The 21745-nt window shown below is 45.1% G+C and overlaps 1 long non-coding RNA gene across 1 annotated transcript in view; it reads right to left on the bottom strand.

The window, feature by feature from the left end:
• The window catches only part of LOC119146027, a 67425-nt gene extending 50206 nt beyond the window's left edge, over positions 1 to 17219 (bottom strand). The window contains exons 1-3 of the long non-coding RNA XR_005103608.1: positions 16220 to 17219; positions 15815 to 15899; positions 685 to 761 (exon numbers count right to left, since the gene is read on the bottom strand). This is a non-coding gene — a long non-coding RNA (uncharacterized LOC119146027). The remainder of the gene's footprint in view (positions 1 to 684; positions 762 to 15814; positions 15900 to 16219) is intronic.
• Positions 17220 to 21745: the final 4526 nt, after the last annotated feature.

Genomic DNA, 21745 nt, shown 5'->3' with positions numbered 1-21745 from the left:
CACTTGTTGCTAACTCCTGGCTCCTCAGGCAATCAAATACAACAAACAACTGCTGTTCAACTGATATTATAATATAGCACCAGTATCTTATGGATTTTGTGATGCTTTGCTGCTGCCTTGATTTCTCCTGCGCACAGGATTGGTGCTTTGGAAGGAACATCTGTGCTTTATATACATCTCTCTACTTCATTGTCATATTGACAGGAAAAAAGCTCTAAGGGAAACATGTTCTAAATCCATTATAAAAAACACAGACACAGGACAAAGCAAGAGACAACAGCCCAAGACAACTCCTCTGGATCACAGCATAAGGGGACAGGAGAGCCTTGGGCATCCCACCCCTCTTTCCTTGCATGACATTCCTGTATTTTAAGGCACTCCTACAAGTCCCCTTCCAGCAAGCTCCAGCTCAGAGGGCAGTGTGTAGGGCAGGAGCTACGTACCCACCATACATCACATTAGAAACAGTTTCAGCAATTTCCACCTGCCACAGCTCGTCCCAAGTGCTGTGTTTCATTTGGTTAGTACCCCAAGATACCTTAAGCCTGCTGGGTCCATCGAAATAGAGAAGGCATAAAAGAATGTCATTCTCTTTCCCCAGCACTGCAGGTTTTGGATCGTTACCACCAGGCACAAAACATGACATTGATCCTGTAACAGTCTTAAAGCAGGGGAGTGACTTACCTTGAGTGAAATTCACAGCTGATAGAGGATTCTGCCCAGACTTGTCCACCACTTTGGCTCCATCCACACCATTGAAACTGGTTTAAAGAAAGCAAAAAATATAGGTACTCTCACTTTTTGGAAATATCTTCTTCCAGGAAAAACTGATTTACTAAACAATACATCAGACTGTTTTGGTTTTTTTTTAAAACCACCTAATTCAGTGAAGACTAGTATAGGCCCTTACTGCCTATAGTGACCCAGCTAAACAGAGATGTCCAACTGAAGTTCTTAGAACAGGAGCTTCTTTAGGGGTCATTGGTGACAGAAAGATACATTCCACCTGAATTTGATTTCCACTCATTTGTCAGTGCCCAGATTGCACTGCTGGAGGATCCAGAATTTCTTAGGTTTGTAGGCTCATGTTCTATGACTCTACCAAGTTTATTCTGCTGTCCCTTCAAGGATCAGAGGCAAAGGGCTTGATCTACCTGGCCTGTTAGTGAAAAAAAATATTTTTAACACTCATCCTGCTCCTTTCTCCACAGCAGCTGAGCCTATTTTCAGCAGCTCCTTGTTAACTGCTTGCATCTGCATTTTCTAGAGCTCATGAATCCCCCTGGACTGAGAGGGAAGCAGGACTTGCAATTTGCTATATGATATAGACAATGACTACTGCTTCATTTTGAAACCCAGCACACTCTTTTCTTGCTTCTTCCTCAAGTGAAAAGAATGAAACACTTGCTCCTGGGTGACACAGCAGCTGCTCACCTTGCAGGAGCTCTGTGGGAACCAGGAACTGTTGCCACCTCAAAGGTGAGAACCTGCTGATGTGCTGAGAAGGAGTTGCAATGCTTCTGGAACAATATCCCCAACTTTTCCCTTCCCCTTCAATCTCTCTCTGCTGTGCCTGATGAAATCCTAAGAGGATAAACTCTACTTGGCAACTTTTCAAGTAGTGTGAGGAACGGACTCCTCCTGCTCAGAGCTGTGGTCCCTGCTCACCAGCACACGTTGTCACACCGTGTGGTTCACCGGCAGGCAGAGTCAGCGCCTTCTGCGCTGCGGCGTTGCTCAGTGCTGTGTGTTTATGACCACCACAAAGGCCTTTGCACATGACGCAGCTTCCTGAGTCAGCAGAGGGTCTCTGCTTCTACTGTTGTAGTGGCTGATCAACCTCAAAAAAGATAGGAGTTTTTCCCCATTTTTATGAGAGTCCTATAAGCCTCCCTGCACAAGACTGCTCAGATGCTTTGCCTTTCCTTGTTTCCCTGTTCGGTCCACACCCTGCAGACATGACTCTAACGCTCAAACAGTGCCACAATCCATCTACATATGCCTCTGCTGAGAAAACAGCATGGAGGGCAGGTGCCGGTACGTACAGAAGTGGAAAGACAGGAGAGGCTTGGGGTGCAACTGGATTGCTCCCCGGGGAAGTTCCGCTAGCATGCTGCAGGCATGACCACCACGGAACATGGAGCAGCCTGCACCACAGAGGCACTTTCTTGGGGAAGAAATACGATGTGAAGTCCTCCTGGTTTTACATCTCAGTGCCTCTTCCAAGTAACAAAATTCAACCACCACCAAATCATTTGTTTGTGGTATACAAATGTATACATTTTTGTGAGTGATACAAAATCCCAGCAGTGCTCACTTACAGAGCACAAGACTGAGGCTGCCCACATTTATGGGGCCAGAGTATTTCATCTGAACAGGGACAGGAAACCAGCAGCTCAGAGGTCCCCCTTTTATCACAGAGATCCGAGGTATTATTTGAAACCCGGGACTACCCTTCCAAACAAAATATGCTGGTCTGTTAAAACCCAGCAACACTGTTCAAAGAAAAGAAATGGCTGTGTATACTGTCATTCCACTACAGAAGTGAAATTGGTAACTTTGTCACACAATCCTGGTGTTTAGGTTTTCCTACAGATACTTTTCCTTTCCCAAACTTACTAGCATAGCACATTTTCATGCTCCGCTGTTAACTGGATCACTGTGTACCTTGTACAATTTTTGTTATATAAAGGTTGTACTGAGCATATTATTATTTTACACACTACACTTTCTTTTCTATATCTCTTATTTGATCACAAAGAATAAGGAGTTGATCTCACCTATCAAATAAACATAAATGCCTGCTGCAAGTCTGAACCAGGCTGAGGGACAGCTATTACATACAGATAAGCAGAGCTCAGAGTGATCTATGCTGCAACAACCATCTTACAATTAAGTGTAATGCACAATCTGCTGTTCAAACCACAAATAAGCAGTAATATGGAATCAATGCAGGTAAAAACATAAACTGGAACTTGGCGTTAAAGAATGATCTTTTTAATAAAATCAAATGTTTTCAATTATATGAAAAATACTTTTCTCTCCCAGCATTTTTAAGGACTATGGTTATTTTTCCAATTCTTGTGTAGATCAACATAAAACTCTTTTGTTTTTTACATATATTAAAACCCAAACATTTCAGTTTTCAAAGGCTATCAGGGTTGGTCTGACTCTCCTTTCTGAAGAAAAGAATGAGAACTATATTTACACCTCATCGTTCAGGCAGACAAGTAAGGCTGAATTTGTTTCCTTTTAATACACATGGAAGAGCAAGACAACACAAAAATGACCTTGTGCTGATAGTTATCTTGGAAAGTCAATGATTTCACCTGTGCTTAATTTAACAGAGGGAAGAACACTAGGAAAGGGAACATCCTCACTTTTCAGAGAACTCTACAATTAACTGCAATGCTGAAAATGAATATTAAGCACAGTTCTCCTTCCTTCCTTGCTTGCATGGGAACAAACAGTGCTAGCATTGGAATAAATCAACACAAAGTTAATGCAGCACCATTTTGTGAGCACACTGCTGCAGCCTCATCACCACCATTGTCCTGACCGGAACTGATCAAACTGCTTCATCTTCATGTCACAGTGCCTCTCTACTACTCTGTATCTCACTACAGTGAGTAAAGGAGGTCAAACAGATGAAAAATTAATTAATTCCTACTTTGAGACACCCTCTGCCACAGAGACGTAAAGAAGCACTACTGCAAATCAGATCTGTGCCCAAGCTGCTCCAGGTGGTCTCTGCAGGAGACCTACTCCCAGCTAACACCCAGCACCTGCCCGGTTCTGAGCAGCACCTGCACAAAGGGCAAGCATTTAGCAGCCCTCACCAGCCAGGTGAAAAGGCCGTTTGTCACAGATGTCCCCTAGTTACCAATCCAATTGCTTAAGTACTTCACAGAGGTCACCCATTCCCAACATGGATCATGGCAGAACCCAACAGACACAGGCTCAAGAACCAGAATATTTTCAGATAATCTGGTAGTTGTTTTTTGTTGTCACTTCAAAGAGAACAAAAAAAAAAAAAATTCCAGGTGCTTCTCAACCTATGACACAGTATGTTACATCATAAATACAGCTCTTAGGTATCCTTCTGCTGAAGTCACTGAAAAGCCCGTAAGCTTGGTGAGCTGTCGACTTCAAATCTTCAAATAAGGTGTCTGCCAGTAGATTCAGGAGTCTGAAGACAAGCACCCACTTGAGCTGGTATGATCAGAGCAAGTGATCCATCAAAGCCTCTTTGCGGAGATTTTATCAGAGCTGGGCAGGCAACTGGCAGGTCAAGAGTCACTTGGCATAAGTCACAGTACCATTAACCCCTCCCTGCCCTGTTAGGAATTAGGGCGGAAAATTGCAGGTGTGTTGTAGACCAAGATTGTGCAACAGGTCAGTCTGCATGGTTGCATTTCAGATACTTCCAACAGCTGCCACTGTGAATGGCTCAAGCATGGTGAAGGTGTATGCATTTCAGAAAAGTCGTTAAAACAAGAAGCTCTACACCTTCACAGTGAGAGGTTAGAAGAAGTATCTCACACAAACATCGCTGTGATGTGCCATGATATTTGCAGCTAAACTTCACTTTGACTAGATGATGTCCTGTCTCTATACAACATCTCTTACCCTGATCCAGTGAAATGAAAGGCAAATGCCTCATCACCTGCATGGACTGTTTAGCATTGCTCCTCCTGGTCAACAGCAGCACAGAAGAGTCAGACTGAAAGGCACAACAGTGAGGCTAGTGCAGTTCCTGATTTGTATTGTTTTTTCTCAGAGCATTACATCATGTTAATTTGCTTCCTCAAGTGAATTTCCTCCCCGGAGTCTGGCACTATTGCCTTGAATAGACTTCAGCATCACATAAACATCCCTTTCTCCTCCTCCCTGACTGTTCAGCTACATTTATATCTAACCTTTGGGCAGCAGACAGCACAGAATGCAGACTCCCTTGCATTCAGATGTTAAAAAGAAGTGTCATTATCCATAATCCTAGCCAGAGAAGCAGACATTAAAAACCACATCCACCTCAGTAGCTGGACCATACTTCTCAGCCAGGCACTGAGCTCTGTATTACAAAGACTGTAGAAGTCCATGCCTACCCAGGAAAAGGGAAACGGGGGGTAATTCCCCACCGTCTGCAGCCTTCTTCCTCATTTTATTAATCCATCTTCTAATGCCATCTGCTCCTTCTTTCAATCTGCTGCATCCTCACAATGAGACTGCAACCAGTAATTGAACCAAGCATGAGAGACTCTCCACATCCAAAATGACCAAGATTTGCCCTCTCAGATATTTCTAGAGAAAGTGGTACAAAATATGATGCCATGGCACTGGTTATAATTGACATATTTCAAGAACAGGCTCGTATCACTTGGATCTGAACCAAGCCACAGGGAAGTGCTGAGTTCCATCCTGCAACATTTCCCATCTGCCGTAGGGAAGGGAATTTTAAATCCCCCACAACTGGCTTGTCTTTCAGGGAAGGTGGCAAGGTCCAGTCCATCAGGTGCTGGAATTCTGCAAAGCAGAAGCAGCACCAGGCTCCTACTGCCTTACAGATGATGGCAGAGCTCATTTCAGTCCTTAACTTTTTCCTTCATGGCAGCAAGAAACCACCTCAGCACAACTGAACATGCTGTACCAGCACAAAGAACGACCCAGCTGCTAAGCTCATTGTGGAGACAGGAATGGCAGGTGGGAAGACAGGACAGGAGATGGGGTGTCCTTTATATCAGAGTTGCGCTTATGTCTTAAGTGAGCCACAAGTGGGGAATGTAACTTCTACGATAAAGACCTTCCATTATTCAGTGCAGGTGTTTTATCCTTTTAACGGACAAACCTTGACAATCATGAATAGGAGCATTCAGATTACAGGGAAACTGTAGCTGGGTTTTTCAATACATCTTGTGCAATACACTCCCAACTCAACCAGTTCTTCAATGTGAAATTATGAACACACTCACTGGGATTCACACACTCCACCCTTCATTACTTATTGTCAGGCTGAAGCTAATGCAACAAGAAGTGAACAGGTTCAAGAACCCCTTTGCAACGACTGCCACCAGTAGCAGAAGTATGTGGAAAGACTGAAACTCAGCTTGAGGAAGGCGCTGAGTGTGTCATTCTGACCGGATAAGCAGGACTGTATGTGCGTGTGGAAAAAGGACCCCCTGATTAGAAAAAATGCCTTGAAATTTCTTTCAACCCAGCTATCTCTGCTAACCAGCAAATAACATTCAACTTTCTTTTCTTATTGGAGAAGTCTGCTTGGGTTGTTCCATGGATGTCTGATTTTCCATCCAACTGAGAGCAGGGTTTGACACTCACTGTTTGCTTCTACAAAGCTCTCGAGTCTGTAGGTCAGCCCTTGTGATTGTGTGAACCAGACTAAAATGATTTTGTGGCTAACTCATACAGGCAGCAGGCAACCGCCATGCACAAGCCAGAACCTGGGCAAAATCAAGGAAGACTATAAAGCCCTGGGGGTGCAGGCGAAAAATTTTTGTGCCCAAGTTACTTTCTCTTCCATTTTACCAGTAAGAGGAAGGAGTGCAACCAGAAATAGGCATATAATGCACATCAGCTTCTGGCTTCGCAGTTGATACCGTTGTGAAGGGTTTGGCTTCTATGACAATGGGACATTCTTTGACTATAGCCTGTTAGGGAGGGATGGGATCCATTTGCCTAGAGGAGGCAAGGGAATCTTTGGCAGCAGGCTGGCCAACTTGGTGAGGCAAGCTTTCAACTGAAGGACTCAGGGGAAGGGATCCAATGTGGCAATGCTCATGCTGTCACATCCAACTGGGGAACAAGCCAGACCAACCAGAGCAGTGATGTATGTACCCTAGCTGCCTCCCAAGATGAGTATCAGAAAGCCAGCCTTGTGACACAAGGGTGTGCATCACTGTGGTGGATCCTCTTGCACCCCTCCTGGGAAACCTGTGTGCTCGAGCACCACTCTGAAATGCCCGTACACCAACGCACGCAGCATGGGGAATAAACAGGAAGAATGAAAGATCTGTGTGCGGTTGCAGGGCCATGATCTTATTGCAATTACAGAGACATGGTGGGATAGCTCACACGGCTGGAATGCTGTCATGGATGGCTGTGTACTTTTTAGGGAAGACAGGCCAGCAGGGAGAGGTGGTGGAGTGGCTCTTTATGTGAAGGAGCAACTGGAATGTATCAAGCTCTCCCTTGGGGGGGATGCAGGACAAGTCGAGATGAAGGGGCAGGCCAACATGGGGGACACTGTTGTGGGTGTTTGCTACAAGCCACCTGATGAGGAAGAGGAAGCTGATGAGGCCTTCTACAGACAACTGGCAGTAGTCTCACAACCATAGGCCCTGGTTCTCATGGGGGACTTCAACCTCCTTGGTATCTGTTGGAAAGACAGCTTCCTGCAGAGCGCTGATGATAACTTTTTGATGCAGGTGGTGGAGGAGCCAACAAGGCAAGGTGTGCTCTTAGACCTTGTCTTCACAAAGAAGGGGTGGTTGGGATGTGAAAGTTGGGGGCAGCCTTGGCTGCAGTGATGACAACGTGCTAGAGTTCAGGATCCTGCATGGAGGAAGCAGGACAATAAGTAGGATTGCAACCCTGGACTTCAGGAGAGGTAACTTTGGCCTCTTCAAGGACCTACTTGAAGAAATCCCATGGGTTACAGCCCTAGAGGGTAGGGGGTCCCAAGAGAGCTGTCTAATATTCAAGCATCACTTCCTCCAAGTTCAAGATAGGTGCAACCCCATGAGTAGGAAATTGAGCAAAGGGGGCAGGAAGCCTGCATAGATGAGCAAGAAGCTTTTGTCAAACCTCAAACAGAAGAACGACATTCACAGGACATGAAAGAAGGGATTGTTTACCTGGGAGGAATAAAGAGATGTGGTCATAACATGCAGAGCGGATAAGGAAGGCTAGGGTCCATTTGGAATTAAATCTAGTGAGGGAGGTCAAGGATACCAAGAAGGGTTTCTTCAGGTACATCAGCAGGAAAAGGATGACTATGGAAAATGTGGGCCCGCTGCTGAATGAGGTGGGTGCTCTGGTGATGAAAGACATGGAGAAGGTGGGGTTACTGAATGCCTTCTTTGCTTCGGTTTTCACTGCCAAGGCTGGCTCTCCAGTTTCCCAGGAGGCACGAGAGGAAGTCTGGAGAAAGGAAGACTTACCCTTCATCCAGGAGGATCATGTGAGAGACCAATTAAGCAAGTCTAATACCCACAGATCCATGGGCCCCAATGGGATGCACCTCCAAGTGCTGAGGGAGCTGGCAGGTGTTACTGCCAAGCCACTCTCCATTATCTTTGGAAGATCATGGAGAGCAGGAGAGGTGCCTGAGGACTGGAAGAAATCCAATGTCACTCCAGTCTTCAAAAAGGGCAAGGAGGAGGACCAAGGAAACTAAAAGCTGGTCACTTCACCTCCATCCCTGGAAAAGTGACGGAACAGCTCATCCTGGCAGTCATCTTGAAGTACGTGAAGGAAAAGGTCATCAGGAACAGTCAACATGGATTTGCCAAGGGGAAATCATGCCTGACCAACCTGATAGCCTTCCGTGGCTAGTACTGACTGGGTAGTCGAGGGGAGTGGACATTGTCTACCTTGACCTCAGCAAGGCTGCTGACATGTCTCCCATAACATCTTCATATGTAAACTCACGAAGTGTGGACTGGGTGAGCGGCCAGTGCGGTGGGCTGAGAGCTGGCGGGTGGCAGAGCTCGGAGGGTTGTGATCAGCAGCACGGTCGAGCTGGAGGCCTGTAGCTCGTGGTGTTTCCAGGGGTCAGTGCTGGGTCTGCTTCTGTTCAACTCATCCATCAGTGACCTGGATGGAGGGACAGAGCACACCCTTGCAAGTTTGCGGGTGATACGGAACTGGAAGGAGTGGCTGATGAGCCAGAAGGCTGCACTGCCATTCAGCGAGACCTGGGCAGGCTGGAGAGCTGGGCAGAGAGGAGGCTAATGAAGCTCAGTAAGGGCAAGTGTGAGGTCCTGCACCTGGGAGGAACCAGCGCCCACACCAGTACAGGCTGGGCTTGACCTGCTGGAAGGCAGCTCTGCAGAGAAGGACCTGGGCGTTCTGGTGGGCAGCAAGTTGCCCGTGGGCCAGCAGCGTGTCCTGGGGGCCAAGAAGGCCAGTGGGATCATCCTGGGGCGCATTAGGAGGAGCGTGGCCAGCAGGTCGAGGGAGGTGACCCTCCCCCTCTGCTCCGCCCTGGTGAGGCTGTGTTTGGAGTGCTGTGTCCAGTGCTGGGCTCCGGTTCAGGAGACAGGGAACTACTGGAGAGGGTCCAGCGGAGGCTACGAAGGTTGTGAGGGGACTGGAGCATCTTCCTTCTCAGGAAAGGCTGAGCGAGCTGGGCCTGTTCAGCCTGGAGAACACTGAGAGGGGAGCTTATCAATGCCTACAGGTATCTTAAGGGTGAGTGTCAACAGGACGGGGCCAGGCTCTTTTCAGTGGTGCCCAGCAGCAGGACAAGGGGCAGTGGGCACAAACTGCAACACAAGAAGTTCCTTCTGAATATGAGGCAGAAACTCTTTACCTTGAGGGTGACAGAGCACTGGAACTGGCTGCCCAGAGAGGTTGTAGAGACAAAAATCTCTCTGGAAACATTCAAAACCTGCCTGGATGCCACTGTGCAACCTGCTCTAGCTGAACCTGGTTTAGCAGTTTGGACTAGATGATCTCCAGAGGTCCCTTCCAGCCCTGACCAACCCTGTGATTTTGTGAAGAGTTGTGGCAGTGACACAAGGTAAAAAGACGTGGCAAGCATTTTCCAAGTGTTTCCATTATTATGAGGGCACTGCCATTCTGGAACGTCCACAGCTGAGACAGATTCTCAATACAAGTTGAGGACACTCTTGAGGACTCACTGTTCTAAATTCAAACACCTTGCAAAAATGAAAGTTTCAAAACTGAGCATGCACTCAGGGCAAAACTTGCAAGTTTACAACTACTCATTTTTCAGAATTCTTTCAGTCCTCTTTTACAACCATTGCTCTGGTTTGGAATAGCCAATAAGAAAAAGTGAAGACAAATGAGATTTGAGCCCTTTGTTTCTGTTATTGCTGTTTTGCTGGAACTAATATAAAAACCAGCTCCTCAACATGCAAAAGTTTCTCACATTAACTAACAGAATTAGAAAGGAAAGAAATTAAAACTGTACAACACTTACCAAGCACCTTACTTGGTTTCATTTAAGCTGTGAAGGAAAGAAGAAAAAGAAAAAGAAAAAAGAAAGAATGGAGTGGCAGAGGAAGAAAGGAAAACAAATGGGAAGAAATACAGAAATATGTTTTGACTATCCCCTATACAGACTACGCTCTATGTTAAATTGACAGAAGTAAAAAGGAAATTGTGGAATACCTCAGAAGGAGACAGATTAATCTTTGTTATGTTCTCTTGAGGCTTTCAGCTTCTTAGTGAGCAGCATTTGTTGTATTCACCTCTTCCATTTGCCAAGAGAAAAGACTGTGAGCTACTCAGCATTCTTCCAAATGCCCCTATGCTGCTCATGCAAACATCCTAAGACAGCTTAGAACAGAGATATTCTTGTCATATCTGAAGAGGCATTTTTTGGACAACTGGGGACAAAACTTTTGTCTCTACTGAATAATAAGCCTCTACCTCCATTTCTAGGATATTGCAGAAAAAGAGAATTTTTTTTCCTGCAGACTACAGATCTAGGTCTCACAGAATCCGACACACAGGTTTTAACTTCTGGAAACCAGACAGAAATTCAGACTTACCACAATGGTATCTGGAATATTTAACACTTCAAATACTCAGAAGTGTGAGGTAATGTTGTAGGAGTTATTGCATTAACAAATTCAGATTATTTCAAATTGATAACCTTCAGCCGATGAAACAGTCTTAACTTATTATGCCAGTCTACTAGTAACCTTTTTTGACCATCAACTTTGTTGTTGTAATGTTGAAGGACACTGCTGAGAAGAGTTAGGGTAAGATTGTGCTCATTTCCAAACAGGATATGTTAGAATACAGTTTTGAGTAACTTCATTTTTAGTAAGTAACACCAGGATTCAATCCTCTGTTGACCTGTCAGGTCGAATGGGGAGAAACATTCCTCAAAGTCAATAGCAACTGCAGGTCATGCATCCCATGGGCCTGGCTTTAATCACACTATTTCTGTGCACCAACAGAAAACCATAAAAACAAGGTACCAAATCAGCATGTGCACAGGACAGTTAACTTCACCATAAATGGGCCAAACGGCCCGTAAGCGAAGAGCTCAAGTTTCTGTCCTTCTTCAAGGACTACAGGTGTCAAGCTGGGCTGCAGAGGAGGACTAGGATTTGTTGTCCTTGCCAACTATTAAATCATATTGGTGTCAGTCCCTCACTGATTTCCCTCTCCTTACTAAAATTCCCTTCTGGTCCCATGATCACTTGAAAATGCAAAGACAGAATGCCTTAATTAGATGGAGGCAAGAGAAGTTGGCCACTTCTGAAAGACCTATGACTTCTCACGTTGTCGGGTAAGAGCCTCCTCTGGGAAATGAGATTTTTATATTCACTTTATTACTCCAGTGCACTGACTCCATCGATTAATGGCAACTTTCCAAAGCTCTGCTTACTTTTATTGCCAAGTCTGGGGGACAAATAAGTAAAATCTATTAGTAAGAAAAAAAATGCTGCACAGAAAACAAAACTCAGCACAGCTACACCATGGATATTGCAGCAAAATTCAAAGCAGCAGCAGATTTTTTTCTTCATATGGGCAATAGTGCTCCTCCAGCTTTCTGCCATATATCTCTGATGGTCTCCAGGTCTGCAGCCAGAAGGAATGGGGAGTAAACTGTCTCTTGCACTGAATGCTCGTGTTTGATTAGCGGCTGAAAAAAGATACTTGCTCTGCTTCCCCTACTATCCCTTCTGTCATTCCTCATGTTTCTGTGCAGATGCATCTTCTATTCATTGATTGCTTCTTGCATTCTTCAGTCCAGTTCCAAAGAACTGCCATTTCTGGGAATACCCTTCTGTGTACCACCATTAAGGGCTGAAGTTCTTGTAGCTCGTTGTTTTTTTGCTTATCTATTTGCATTTTCCTCTCATTTTCTAGCCTGAAAAGTTCAGCTTGTCCTATAGGTAAGCATTCCTCAGATCTGACCCAAGATAACATTGTAATTTCCAAACCACTTTCATTTTCTCTTAATCCAAAAATTTACTGATAGCATTTCAAGCTTGTTGCAAACCAACAAGCTGGTTTGCAGGATTCCTAGCATCTCCTCTGACAAAGGCAGCTCTCCTAAGCTTTGCTAACCTTCCCTCTAGAATTTCATGCCAAAAGGCTCTCTTGGGAATTCTCCAGCAAAACTGGAAGCATTCTCAAAATATGTCCCAAAACATATCCTAATCTTTTATGGACGAGGAATTAGGGGCACAGAGACAAAGCTACCCTGCTACAGCCACAATGTAGATCTGTGCCAGACTAGAGCAGAAAACGGCAGCAACTGAGAGGTGGAGAGGGAAGATTTAGGTGAGTCCTGTGGAAGTTTTGCTTCTAAAAGATGCTGTGAAAAGGCTCTAAACTTACCCGATTTGGTGAAGTCTCTGTTCCTAAACACTAAACACAAAGCTGGGTATCTGCACAGCTCAGCTGCCATGAAACTCTCCATCTCCTGCAGCTGGCTATCGATTCTTAATTACAGCTGCTGACTGCTGCTTCCTTCTTCTACTGCAACTTGCCCTCCTGCATAGACTATTGGGTCAGGCTGTCTATAGCATCAACACGCACAAAATAAAACGAGATTCGATTTACTCTCCCTTTGCTACTGCAGGCTCTTCAGGCTCCTTTACAAAGCTCCTTTGGGTTCCATTTCTCCCTTTGAGAGGTTGCTCCAGAATCTCACTCCTCTAGTGGTTGCAAATCTTATTTCCAGGCTAAGTTTATTAATAGCAAATTTGTACCAATTTGTCCTCATGCCAGCATTGATCTTTATAATAAAGACCTTTTCTTCCCCTCTGGTATTTACTTTGCAATGAAGTGTTTATAAAGAGACATCACATTCCTCTCCCAGTCTTTGTTTTGCTAGGTAAAACAAACCCATCTCTTAGTTTTCTCTCATCTGCTGAGCTTTCTGTCCCTTACCCTCCTAGCCCTGTTCTGCACCTGCTCCTGAACGAGTACATTTTTCTGACAGAACGGTACACAGTGTTATTGGCACACTCTTGTGTCTTGGTTTTAAACATCCCTGTCTGTAGCAGGACTGTCTACTTGAAACTATCCTACAACCATATCAGCCCTGACACTTCACCATACATTCCTATTGCCATCAAAATTCCTCTGCTGCCTACAGCAGCCTTCTCAGCACTCTGCTCATTCCCTCCTCTACGCCCACCTGTCAGCCCCTCGTGCATATCATTCCCACACTGACTGAGGACGCACATGGCATGAAGCTGGTGCTGGCACACAGTCCCTTGCTCTCTGCTTTTCCGCAGGGCTCTCCCACACACAGTGCAGGCACCAGCTGCATTGCCCTGCTCCTCAACATAAGAACAAGCAAATGCCCACAGAGAACTCCCCTGATCCTATGCCTCCTGGGCAACCTTACCATGTTGGTTTGACTCTCCAGCTTTCAACCCTGGGTCTTCTATGGCTCAGTCAGTGATGACAGAAAGACAGAGCCTCACTTAGGCACCCAAATCTTAGACCTCTGTCCTACTCAGAAGTACATAGCCCTTAACTAGACTCTGCAAGCTCCAAAATGCAGCCAAAGAACCCCTTCAAAATGGTCAGATACATGCACTGAACCTTCCCTGCTACCATGAAGCACAGGAACATCCTTTTCCTGACATGGGCCAGTTCTCCTCAGGCTTCCCTGCTAATGGAACACCAGTTCCCTGTTCAACTGGCTTCATTACATTAGGGTTCCCCTGTAGCTTCTAGTGTTGTACACGTAGCTGTGATGTCTCCAGACTACAGCCTTTTGCCTAGCCTTTCAAAGATCCACTTCCAGCATAAATCCAGATAGGGCAAAAATGGCATACTAAATACCGTTTAAGAACAAGCAAAGGCATTTTCATACTTGCATAAAGAATTTATTTGGACATAGCTAAACCCAGATCTCAGCCTAGGGAATAACCAATACTTCCATTCTCCAACCCTCAATCTAATTCTGTGAATTGAGGCAAGTGGGAACATCTGTTGTCTTGTGGAAATAAAATTCTGAGGAGTACACCCATGGGAATTTGTCCAATGCTATTTCAGAGGCATGGTTCCAGAAACTGCCCTCACACCCTGTCTTTGCTTGATGCACTGCTCCCAGACCTTGCAGTAATACTGGCATTAAGGTCACACAGCATAAACTAGTTCATGAAATCTGCTTGTTCTACACTGACTCAAAACCTGTCACTCATCTTCTTATCTCTGCATTTGCAACAAAGCTGTCAGCACCTTTACTTCTGACTTCTGGAGAGCTCAGCCCTCCCTGTTAGCTAAGAGTTTCTTTCGCAATACTATTAAAGTAAAATAGCTTTTAAATCAGTGGAGTAGGGGGAACATAGCAGCTGTGTCTTGCTAAGGGCAGACCAGCTTCGGCAGCATACTGCTGACTCATGCTTCTTCTGCTGGTCTCTTTACATCTTAAAACTATTGATGCCTGGATTGTGTACCAACTCCCATGAAAATATCCTACTTATAAATCCCATTCCCACTGGAGTTCTTTGCCATGCGACAGCCCAGATCTGCTCCCCACTGTGGATGCTATTCCCAAATTGAACATGCTTGCTTAAAACACACACGCAAGCTGCTTCTGTGGTATCAGTTTGTCTTCTTTTAGCTATATGGTGTAATAGGTGCATGGATTTAATTTAAGACTGATAAACTTTATCTGTGCTGTGAGCCACACTGGAATTTGTTCCCCAACTGTGGCTTCCCACCAGTGTCTGCAGTGATGAGTGATGAAAGGCAACCACAGACACACTTTCCTCCACAAAGGCAGCAAAGGCCCATCCACTAGTCATTGCATCTTAACACAAAGCATGAAAGGAAAGGAAACCTTGCCTCTATTAATCTTGTGGTCTCCTGGTCATGCAAACTACCTTCCGTGCTGAGGCCACCCTGTTTTTTTCTGGAACTTATTTGTGTTGCTTGTTTGGGCAGAACCTCAGAAAAGATAAAACAGGCATGACAACACTTGCTGTTTCCTCCGCGTGGACGGAGGCCTCCACAGAAGAGGTCCAGCAGTGAGAGCACTATCCTTTCCCTGTGTAAGGGGCAGGAAGGACAGCAGCTGTTTGAACAGCGTGCTCCTGCCTCAGGATAAGGGGAATTATTTCATACCTGACACGATGTGTTACAAGCAGTACAAAAGCAGTGCGGGAGCCAGAGAAGGGCAGATTGTGCATTGAGGGAATTTTTAGGACCTTCACTATGGAGATTTGGGTTTAACTCCCAGTCAGAAAGGTTTAAGTCATCTCTACTCACAGTGCTAAGGAGCATAACAAAAAGTGCCTTTGCTGGGACAGAAACATAGCTAGTAGAAAAGCACCATCAAAACACACTCTTGAGAAGAACTTCTTTTAAGAACAGATTTTTTAAAAAGTTTTTTTTCCTGAAGGAGCTATTGATTTTCGTAAAAGTTCCTGCCAAATCTACTTGGAACAACTTTGTTTCTGGCAGTTCAGAAGCTCTACTTCAGCACTTGCAAATTGTACATGTTTTATCTTAGAGGTTTTTGTCCCACATGCATTGTTATTACTTTGCCCTAACATGACAGAACTAGTGAAATATTTTATTACTTTTTAGATCATTAAGATGAGTTACTTACTACAGAATGAAATGTTACCTGCTTTTCTAGATGAAGGCAATTCCTGGGTGTTGTAATGTCAGTGCCAGACTTTTGTTACATTGTAAGCAAGGGACTTCTTGTTCTAGAGAATAAGATAAGATGTTTCAGTCATTAAGCAGCAGCTGCTTTTACTGATTAAAAAAAGAAAAAAAAAAAAGAGGTAACTACTACTTTCTTACATACATACTGTGACTTACTGTTAGTCTTTACTTAGCAAATCAGCAGTAAGCATAAGCAATACAACAACTTAAAATGGATATAACTCAAAACAAAAATTCAGAAATCCCAGAGCAAAACATTTCTAAAACTCAAAATCTGGGACACAGTGTCCTCATAGGAAATTTTACAAATAAATTATTTAATTCTGATTAAAGAGGAGGAAAAAAACCAAACCAGCTTTACAGTGTCAGAACTTCCCAGGAAATGGCAATTCTGAGCTCAGCTAATGTGTGTTAATTCCGAGAAGCCTAAGCAGGATTTTTTTCTGAGGACAAAGTCCAAGAGGATCAGGACAGAGGGAATTCTGTAGGGATCCACAGCACAAACAGCGAGGTTACAGGAGGTCAGGCACAGCTGGGTGTGAGAGCACTCCAGGGCTGAGCAGAGTTTTGGAAGTAAGGCGCTGCCAGACTCGAAGAGCAAAGCGGGTTGCCTTTACTCTTCTGGTCACTGTCTGCAGAAAAGCAGCAGGTCAGGCCTCGAGAGGGAGAAGGGTCACACTCCTGTGTGGGACGCACACTGCTACCCAGAAATGGATGCTTGAGGCTCTCCTGGCACACGCCTGCACCTCCGAGAGGGATGCTCGGGAAAGGCGTGCCAGCAGCAGGATGGTGCCGCCCTTCTTGCTTCTCCAGGCTGTGCATCAGCAAAGGAGGTTTCCAGAAACTACCAACCATGGCAAAGGCAGGACTTCAAGCAGTTATTTGCTAATCAGGACATCACCAACAGGCTACAGGGCACTCATCCAGATGCATTCACCTCTTAATTTTTGTGCTTGTGACTCATGATCTTTCATGCTCATGACCTACCTTGGCCTTAATCCTGGCACTACTTAGTAACAAAATTACTTAATTACTAAATTAAATAATTTATTTAATACTTAACTAATTTTACTGAGTTATCCAGCTTTCACAAGTTACAAAGGCTACCTCTTCAAAGACAAAATTTTCACTCAAATTATTTATGCACCTTTTCTTTCCCACATAGGCAATGACGGATGGAAAAGCCAAAACAAATGAATAACTAACTACCTCCATACTCTTGGCTTTATTGCTGGTCAATAGGGCACACAATCAAGCCCTGAAGCAGAACAGATTGATATACCTGCTGGGTTTATGGAACTTACCATGGGGTTTATTGCACAATTCAGGATCTGCATCACATGTGTGTGTGTCTGTGTCTGTGTGTGAGTGAGTGTTGCTGAGGTGGAAAATACTGTGATGCTGAACAAAGGGTTACTGTCTGCTGACACAAATGAGACAAAAAACTCACTGACCTGGAAGTTAAAGTACAAAATCTACTTTCAGCCTGAGTGCCCACTGCCCATACACATTAAATGAAGAAGCCTTGTTTGAGCACAGTATGATCTTAATCTGTTCTTCTCAAGCAAAGAAACCAGATGCCAGCACCATGACTCCCACCCCAGCAAAACCCATCAGCAGTAAAATCACGTGAAGGACAATGCAAGACTAAACTGCCTTTTAGATTAGGATTTTTTTGTCACAAGGTTACTCCAAATTATCTAGCATAAAGTATTTCACCCATGCAAGCCAGCAACATTGGCAGGGGGAGAGTTATGCAACAAGATGCTGGCAGGGGAATGGAGTACTGAAAGCTTTGAAAGAGATGGAGTAACCTGTGAGAAAAGCTTCTAAGTTCTATGGCAACACAAACACACCATGAACTGCAAAGGCTCAGAGAAGGACTGCAGAGACGCAGCAAGCTCAGAGTCAAAAGGTATGGTGAGAAGGTCATTCCCAGGTAAGTGGCAGAGCAGTATGCAAAAGGAGGAAAGATTTATCAGCTTAGCAGCCTCCAGTCCCTGGAAAGGCTTTGATCAGTGATTGGACACTTGTTTCACAGAATGCAAATACCACATACTACCAGGTGAGCCAAATTCAACCCAGCTGGAGCAAGCGGTATGACTCCACTGAGGTCAACACAGTTGTAACGGCTTACTTTGGATTTACAGGTAGAACACCAAAGCGCTATGCAAACCTAAGTAATTAATCATAAGCCAAATGCGAGGCCAGGAATTTCATAATAATTCAAGCCCTTTTCAACAACCCAAGCAATGCTGTTCATGTTCTAGACAGTCTTGGATGAGTATTTCAGATAAACAGTGAGAATTTTGATGGCAGAAGCCCCTCTTCTACCAGCATTGCTGGGTACAGCTCAGGCTGCCAGGGAAGGACTCCACTGCAGTAGGCACTGTGCTATCAAGCTGATGGGCATGCCCCACTGTGCACATGCTATAGCGTATATACAAAACACAGGAGACAAGTTAACCATCAAAAAAGGAAGCAGCAGCATGTGGGGAGCAAAAACTGTAGGCAACAGCTAGCACAAAATGGAAATCAAAATCTCCCATGTAAGAATTGCTGAAGACATCCCACTAGAAGCAGAGTTCTGCCTCCCATATATTCATACCTAACTGTGCGGCTGGTGTTTATAGAAACTTGGGCAAGTGGCATCTTTGTGACATACTCTGAGCAGTGCTCTGCTCTCGATCAACAAGGCTCCTCAGAGTCCTGTGCTCTGTCCACTGTTGCAGGCCCATTGCCTGTGGCCTACCAGAAAGCCATCCACGTTGGAGAAGGGGTTCCATTCATTCTCTGAAGTACATACATTAAGCAGAGATACTCAGTTTGTCTCCTATATACAGCTTGGTCCTTATCGAGACTCAGCCCCATGCTTATCATTTCAGAGCGACAAAGCAGGAATGTGGCAGCACAAGCCATCCCTCCTAAAACCTCAGCTTCATTTTAACACACCCTTTCTCAGGAATCTTATCTTCTCTAGATGAACTTCACGTAATGTTTTTTTTATCCTTGCCTTCCTCCTCCATCACATCTATCATTTGCATACATCCAGGTCCTGCAGTGTTCAGTAATCGCTGGACCAGTAACACAAACTGTGAAAATCATCCTCGCGTCCTACCTCAAGACTGAAGCTCTTGAAACTGAACATCTCTGTGGTCACACTCTCCCATCCTTTCCTTATGCAAACAGGAAGGAATAACAGTGACTTCCTAGTCACTGTCATCCCCTCAAGTGATAGCTGGGATAGCTATACTATTTAAAGAACCAGTATAGGGAGAAACAAGTACAGCTAGAGCTAGGTAGCTCCCATTAAAAGCATTTGAACTCTTCGTGTGACTCTGCCATGGCTCTTCTTTTGTTATGCCTCAGTTTCTCACCACACCTGTTGGCCCTGGATATTTAGATGGCTGAGAATCCCAGCAGTGTCTCCCGATGCTCCCTGCCATGAACAGGACGATCCCAGACCACCCAGCTGTCACAAAAGAAAGGGTGAAGCCTGAGACTCCTTATGTAGCCCTTTGAAGAAAGCTGAACCCAGAGCAAATAATTAATGGGGACAAGGCCCCTTCCCCCCCAGGCAGCAGTTTGTTCACACGGTTGTTCCAAGGCCTTCTGCCCTGTGGTAGCTGTGCTCCTGTAGTCACGGTTATCATGGTAACACTGACCAGGTAGCTGCAACTGAAATGACACGTTGATGCTCACTCGGTCCAGAATGCTAGGATGAGCAAGACAGAAGAGTGACCATTCAGGTCTGCTGGTGGAGGGTGAAGATGAAGCATATCTTTAGAGCTAGAAGCTGCTACTTAAACAAAGCTACAGTTTTGATACCAACCACATAAAGGAGACAAACCATGGAGACCACAAAACGTGGCAGCACTTGTCTCCACCTGTCTGCAATAGCAATATATTAGATGCTCATATACTGTAAAAACACCAGCTGCTTTTGTGAACAGGATGCACCTTCTCAGCACTCTGCAGCAGGCTGGTTTGTCTGTGCATCATGCTCTCACGCTCAGAGATACGCTTGCTGCAGAAAAACTAGTTCTGGTACTTTGGCTTACTCCCACATCCTTTGGTTTTGCACTGGCAGCACTGGAAATCAGCAAAACAAATCTGATTTGTCATGCTGCAGCAGGGTGGTGTGCCCTGTCACCAAGAAGCATGTGAGGCAGATTTCATATGAGTTGGCTCATTCTTTGCTCTTTCCAGATGTAATTGAAGAAGAGATTGCCATAGGACAGTCATAATCCAGTCCTTTCTGAAGTAACTGAGCCCCCAACATCCTCTAATTAAGGTACTCTTACAATGGTCTCTAAGACAGAGAAGGGATATTATTCCAACTGTAACAGCAGGGAACAATAATACACCCTAGGTCAGGCCGGCAGTTTGTCACACAGCAGGGATCTGAATCCGAGTTTGGTGAATCCCAGAATAGGATGAAACAACTGTCAAGTTTCCAGCAAATGCAGTGTTAAACTTCCCAAAGGGAGTGAAATGGAATGACAGTTTATTTGCCTTTGACCTAGCAACAGCAGATGGAGAAGAGTGCTAGTCACACCTACTTCTGGGCTCAGCTGGAACTACTTAGGCCTTGCTTGTAGGTAGGAACTGCTGCAAACAGGTTCTCCCTTCTTTTTCATCACAACCCACTGTCCCCACAGTGAGATCCACAGGCACGTGAATTTCTTTTCTCAGGCATGAGAGAAAGCAATCTAAAGCAGTTTGCTCTAGAGCAAAACCCTTGAAAACAGCTGATTTTGCAAAAACTCCAGTGCATCTGCACACACCATATTCCCCAAAAGCCTGATCCCAAGATTCAGCCCAGAAGGAAAACCATCACGGTATTCAGCTCAGCACAGTACACATAGGTTAGCACGATCACATCTCTTGGTACTGGCATGTTCCTTGGACTGCTCCATTCCTTCTACCTAGAGGGTAACATAACCCTTATGCACCCTCTCTGGAGGGGATCAAAAACCCCAAGTAACATGAGCAGGCAATTTAGCAAACCGCTTGTACTTTCATTCTACCCTCAGAAGGCTGTTCTGCCAGAGCCACTGTGGCAGAGACAGGCAAGATCAAAGAGGGGCAGGGGGCTCACACAGGTCAGTACCCCATAAGACACCACCTCCCGCTTGCAGGCACACTTGTAAAAGACTGCCCCGTCCAGAGGGCAAATCTTGGGAACAGTTCAGATGCAGACTCTGACTCCAGGCACATCAGCCTAAGCCCATGTGGCACAACCAAAGAGCTGACCGCAAAGCAGGAGGAAGCTGGATAGAGGTCTGATTCTGCAACTAGGGCACATTGTAGAACATCCTTGAGGCTACAGTATCTTCTGCTACCTGTCCCAATTGCAACACCTGAATGCAGAGCATGCCTTGGCTGTGATCCCATGGCTGCCGGATGGCAGCATGTAGGCAGCCTTCTGCATTCACCAGGGACTCGATGGACCGTGCTGAGATCTGCAAGCAGATGCCATGCAAAAGTAACAGAGGACGACTGTGACATGACCCTTCACAGGGAGGAACATCTGAAACTTCTGACAAGTAACTCAAAACATATCAAAACATATATGGAGCAGGAAATTGGCTCGAAACTGGATAAAGTCTCTCTTGGTATCTCATCATCATCTTGGCTGTGAGAGAGAAGCCTTTTCTCACTGGGTATTTGTCCCTCTGGATGCAACCTGGAGGAGAAACAGTAGTTTATTAAAACTTAAATGCAGCTTTTGAAAACTTGCCCAAACAAAATGTTAATGCAAGTTTTGGCTTGGTCTTCACTGCTTGGGAAATGACTCCTCTCCTGTAATAAGATGAGCTGTAGCAGCTCTGTTATTTCAAACACCATAGGCACAAGAATCACCTGCAACACATCTGAAGTGCAC

This window comes from Falco rusticolus, chromosome 4 (genome assembly GCF_015220075.1).
Source record: "Falco rusticolus isolate bFalRus1 chromosome 4, bFalRus1.pri, whole genome shotgun sequence".
Lineage (NCBI taxonomy): Eukaryota > Metazoa > Chordata > Aves > Falconiformes > Falconidae > Falco > Falco rusticolus.
This window is presented reverse-complemented; position numbering and strand designations above follow the sequence as displayed.